The sequence below is a fragment of the Calidris pugnax genome, unplaced genomic scaffold (genome assembly GCF_001431845.1).
Source record: "Calidris pugnax isolate Ruff unplaced genomic scaffold, ASM143184v1 scaffold15, whole genome shotgun sequence".
Lineage (NCBI taxonomy): Eukaryota > Metazoa > Chordata > Aves > Charadriiformes > Scolopacidae > Calidris > Calidris pugnax.
In genome coordinates, this window is record NW_015090774.1 from 6,233,299 (window position 1) to 6,238,810 (window position 5,512).

A 5,512-nucleotide genomic window follows, 5' to 3' on the forward strand; every position below is an offset into this window, starting at 1 on the left:
CCGGCCCGGGCCCGCCCCGTGGCCCGCCCCGGCCCGGGCTCTGCCCGCCCCGCGGCAGCGGCCGAACAGGGTGCTGGGGGCCTGCGGGAGGGGAGCGGGCGAGCCCCGGTTTCCCGGAGAGAGGTGACAGCAGCTCCCGGGTCCCCGCTGGGCCCGGCTGGCCCGCTTTGTTCAGTGTTGCAGGCAGCTGAAGAGCTGCGCGCCGGGACGGGCCTGAGCGGGGCGTCTGGTTTGTTTCTGGTTTGTTTCTGGTTTGTTTCTGGTTTGTTTCTGGCCGAGGCCGGGCAGGGATGGGTGTCAGGCGGGTTTGGGGCTGGCAGGGCCACCCGCCTCCCGGCCGAAGCACCAGGTGTGGGTGGGCGTGTTAATCTTCAGCGTGGAGACCCCGTTCAGGGCTGTGGTAACAGCGAAATCATAGAACCGTAGAGTCGTTTAGGTTGGAAAAGACATGGAAGATCAAGTCCAACCGTTAACCTCACTGTCAAGTCCACTGCTAAACCATGTCCCTCAGCACCACATCTACACCTCCCAGGGATGGCGAAGTGGCGACTCAACCACTTCCCTGAGCAGCCTGTCCCAACGCTTGATAACCCTTTCTGTGAAGAATTATTTCCTTACACCGCATTTAAACCTCCTCTGGTGTTACGAGGCCATTTCCTCTTATTCTGTCACTTGTTACTTGGGACAGGAGACTGACCCCTACCTCTCTACAACCTCCTTTCAGGTAGAGAGCGATAAGGTGAGCCTAACACCTAACTCAGCCTCCTTCTCTCCAGGCTGAACACCCCAGTTCCCTCTCAGACACTCCTCATAAGACATGTTTTCCAGACCCCTCACCGGCTTCATTGTCCTTCTCTGGAAATGCTCCAGTACCTCAACATTCCTCCTGTAGCGAGGGGCCCAAAACTGAACACAGTATTCAAGATGCAGCCTCACCAGTGCCCTGTACAGAGGCACAATCACCTGACAATGATAAGCATATGGTGATGAAACATGGCTTTACTGATGTAAAAGGTAGCCATGTTGAAAATATTTAAATAAGTGCTTTTGAAAATTGTTGATAAAGTGTCCAATTGTACTAATTTCTAATTGCAGTTAGAAATTATGTCATTGGGAGAAAATAGAAAATAGTTGTGCTGTGATCTTAGAATTTGGTACTTTATGTAGGAAGGTGCAATGTTTTCCTATTGCAAAAAGGCCCCAAAAGCACCATCTTCTAACTTTTCAAATGCCTAAGAAAATATGAACAATTACTGTACTAAGTTATTAAATAGGCAGAACCAAGGAGGTCACAACAAAAGAAAAGGTGGGTTCCCTACACATAGAGAGGACCTAAATTTCGATTTTTAAATTATTAAATTAAAGTTGAAAGCTTGCAGGTTTTCAGTCCTCATAAACTAGTAAACATCCAAATAATCACAATGGGGAACACATGCTATGTGTCCATAGCTGTCTCCAGGCAGCTTTGTCCTAAATATACCGATGTCTATTTATTGTAGCTCCTTAAAGTAAACTTTGAAGCAAGAACCAGAAAGAGCACTGTCTGGTACTAAATACACAACTATCAGTACAGCCATAAAGACCAACGCTTTCTGTAGCTAAATTTAAAGTGTCTTCTATGTGCGTTTCAGTATGGAACACATCGCAGTGAGATTCCAACATCCTGTAACGTAGCAGCAAGTCTTGCAATGGGCTTAAATCCTGTGGTGAAATTAAAATGCAATTTACCTTGGCCGTGACTCTGTAATCAACGTGCTGCAGCCCTCACTCCATTCTGCGCTTAGACATACAGTCAGAAAAAAACACTATCATTTATAACCCATGAACGTTAAGTAAAATTCCTGCTGAAATGGGTTGGGCCAGGATTTCATGCTGCAAAACTGCGTTTTCTGGAAGACACGGCTGGTCCTGCAAAGCGGACGAGAGGCCAGTAGATGGCCATGTTTGACCAGCACCCGTGTCCACCTCACACGCAAAACGATCCCTGGACCTGAAAAGTGTCATCTGCTCCCACCAGCATCCCCTGTGCTGTCTGTGCTGTGCAGAGAGGCAAAGGTGTGCATTTCTCCCCTGATGAACAAGTGCATTTTATCCGTATTAAGGTGTAAATATTCACACACGCATGTGTACATTGGTGGAACAGTCTTGGAATCTAGAAGGTGCTTCATTCTTTCAGCTTCTTTCAAATGTTTTTGTAGTATGGATGTTGACAGCAACTGCTCACACTTCTGTGATGGGCTGGATCTTGCTTTGTCAGAAACCACGGTAAAGCCCTTATGGAACGTGAATACAATTTTAGCAAATTTGCATACGGATGTTTACACACGCGTGACAGAATTAATATCCAACATGTGTAAGACACTAAGCCAGAGCTGCAGTAATGATTAGTTTAGAGCCCACCGTTTCATAGGCGAGGTTAGGATTGTTTTGATGAAAACAGAGGCTCTGTTATTTAGAGGCTCTTTTCCAGGTAGGCTTAGGAAGTAATGTTCTGTGATGGTCAAATTGTAATTTTGAGATTTTGGCCCTTTATGTGATTTTACAGATTTTAGAAACAGTGTATTGCTCTTTGAGGACGTCAGATGGCACTGTCTGTTTGTTGTCAGTGAAGCCCAGAAGAAGCTACGGTCAGTAACATGCGTATGTGAAATTCATAACTAGCTCCTGCTAGTTAAAAACTTGACTGTACTTGTGGCCTATATAGGGGATAAGAGTAAACAATAATAGACACCGTAACTCTGTCGCATGGTAGGAATCCACATCCACTGGCTTTTAAGAGTGAGCCAGATTTTGAATTCCCCTTATAAATTCTAAGAAGGAAGGGGAAAATATCTTCTGGGTTTAATTTTTATGCTGGAGAAAGAAAAAGGTTACAGAGTAAAAAAATAAATATTATATTTTTTTTTCTTAGCGATGGTTCAGATAAAGGTCAGTCTGAGATTCAGTTTCCTTCAGTGACACCAAGTACTTAAATTTACTTTTATTATGCCACTGCCATTAATGTATTAAATGTAGTCCTATGCTTCCCAACCTGTAAACAGATTTTTGCACTAGCATGGAGCACAGATGATGTGTAAAGGAAATGTGAAATTCATTCTTCTATTACCATCATCCTGAATTAATAGTGTTCAGAGATAATCCTGGAAGTCAGGGAGTACATTTTTCCAAAGCAAATACACTTTCCATTATTTTTCTAGGATTTTTCTGACAGTTAGGGTTTCTTTGATTGTTTAAAAAAGTACAAGCAAAGTATTTCACAGACCAGGCTTTTCTTGTGAAATATATTACATTTTGCTGTGTTTCCTTTAATGTCACTGTAAATAAGTTCCTGTTCAAACCTATAGTATCAGCAAATACCGACAAATATTTTAGTTTATTGAGTAGGGTCTGTTTAGTTTATTGAGGCTCTGTCCTCTCAACTAATTACAAAATATTCAGCAAATATTTGATTGTATTACTTATCTCATTCCCACAAATTAGTGCATCTCTTTGTTTAACAAATGGAGTTCACTGCTCTTGCCCCGAAGGTAAAGCATACATTGCAATCTCTCTTTTGCAGACAGTCTAAAAAACAACTGTTTTTAAGTGAATAAACAGCTGAAAATTATCTCTGTAAATCAGTAAAGGGAGAGAATTTGCCATGTTGCATCTAATACCCCTATATAAGGCACAAACAACTCAAAGCTCAATAATGATGTTTAAATAATCCCAACACATGGTTTTGGCATTTGTAGTATGTTGAATAGTTTTTTAGCATGTTGAAGTATAACATCCTAAACTCTGGGATGGAGAAAAACCTCAGCTGAGACAAAGCAACAAAATGTGTAATCTTCTGTGCTATCTTGTTTTTGTTCCTTTATATCACATTTCTGTTGTTTTAAAAGATATGTTATCTTTGAATTCCTTAAGATGTGAATGATGTTTAAATAAAATCTTTAACGTATAAAAGTAATTGAGCACTAAACAGAAACACTATAGGATTTTTAAAAAATGAGATAATACCTCATTCAAACCATCAAACATTTGGCTTATTGACATGGGATCTTTTCAGAAGTACTTTAATGATGAGGTACCTTGATTTTGGCCTTTTAAATTGTTAAATATTGTTGGAAATGTTTCTGTAATAGTACTTAAAGTAAAAATAAGAACTATGTGTTAAAGCGCTGATGCATTAGCTACATAAAAAACCCTTGGCTATTCTTTGGAGCAATCAAAGGGTCTTTTATGTTGCTATATTACACACAAAATGTGCTGGAAAAAATGGCCACAAGAACATGAGTAACAAACCAAATTATTTTTAGCAGCCATGCGTAAGTGTAATTTCCATGCTTAGTTTTAAGAAAATATCCCATAATTATTTAAGAATACACTCTAAAGTGAGTGAAAGTATCTCTTCTGTATTCACAGTGTGCATGCAGCAAAATATCCCATGAAGTCTTTCCGAAATGGAAAGCCCTGGCTGACATGAAATACATAAATTTCTTACTTTTCCTCACTCCATTATCAAAGAAACAGCTATTTCTAGCCTGTATTTGAACTGAAGCACAGTGAATATCTGTAGTGGCATCATAAGTGAAAAGAAATTAAAGTCTCTCCCATGCAGAGCAACTGAGAGCTGATTTTTGCTGACTCACAAATCCTCCAGGCATTACTTTTCAGGAAGAGTGAGGAAGAAATCTGTTGCGCAGAGTGGACTATCGGATTGGCAAAAATGTTGCCATTTACCTTTTGCCCAAGTTTTGAATATTGAAAGAGAAAGAGAAAGATGAGTTACAAAACTTTTTTTTTTCATTTTCACTTTTCTGCAGTTGGTTTTGTCACATACCAGCAGCATAACCTCGATACTACTCAGCTATTTAGTCATCTCTATTTCTCATCCTAATTATCACTCACTCGCTCATTGATTGACCTAGCAAAGGGGAGTTTGCCCACTAATCTGTATAGCTTATTAGTATAATATAACTATACTAATATATATTACTTATATATTGGTGATGCATTGCAAAGCAAAATAGGCAATTTAAAAAACATTTTTTGGTGTTTATTTTTACATAAGAAAATTAACTTCTGGAACATCTGAAAAAAATGCAAGTTCAAGTTAAGTCCACCAAACACTCTCAGTTAAAACAATAATAAAACCTCACTGGAAACGTTACAATGGATCACAAAAGCATTTCTGAAATGTTGTAGACTGATTTTTCAAGTTAGATTCTTAAGGCATGCAAGTATGAGTCGTAAGTTTTAAAAGCAGTTGTTTTTCCAAGACAGCTGTAAGAATACTGTGATGTTCAGTAAGTAATTTACAAACACAAGCATATTTCTTCTGATTTGTGGAAGATTTACTAGGAATAATGGGAACGTGCTGGATAGCTTCCCAGTGGTTGTTTGACAAAAGTACTCATCAAAATTGAGTTGAAGCAGGCTCTTTTAAACAAATAATGATTTACCTTTACTATCTACTCAAAAATTAACTGCAAGAAAAAGGTAAACTGACTTTAAGAACACTTTCTTC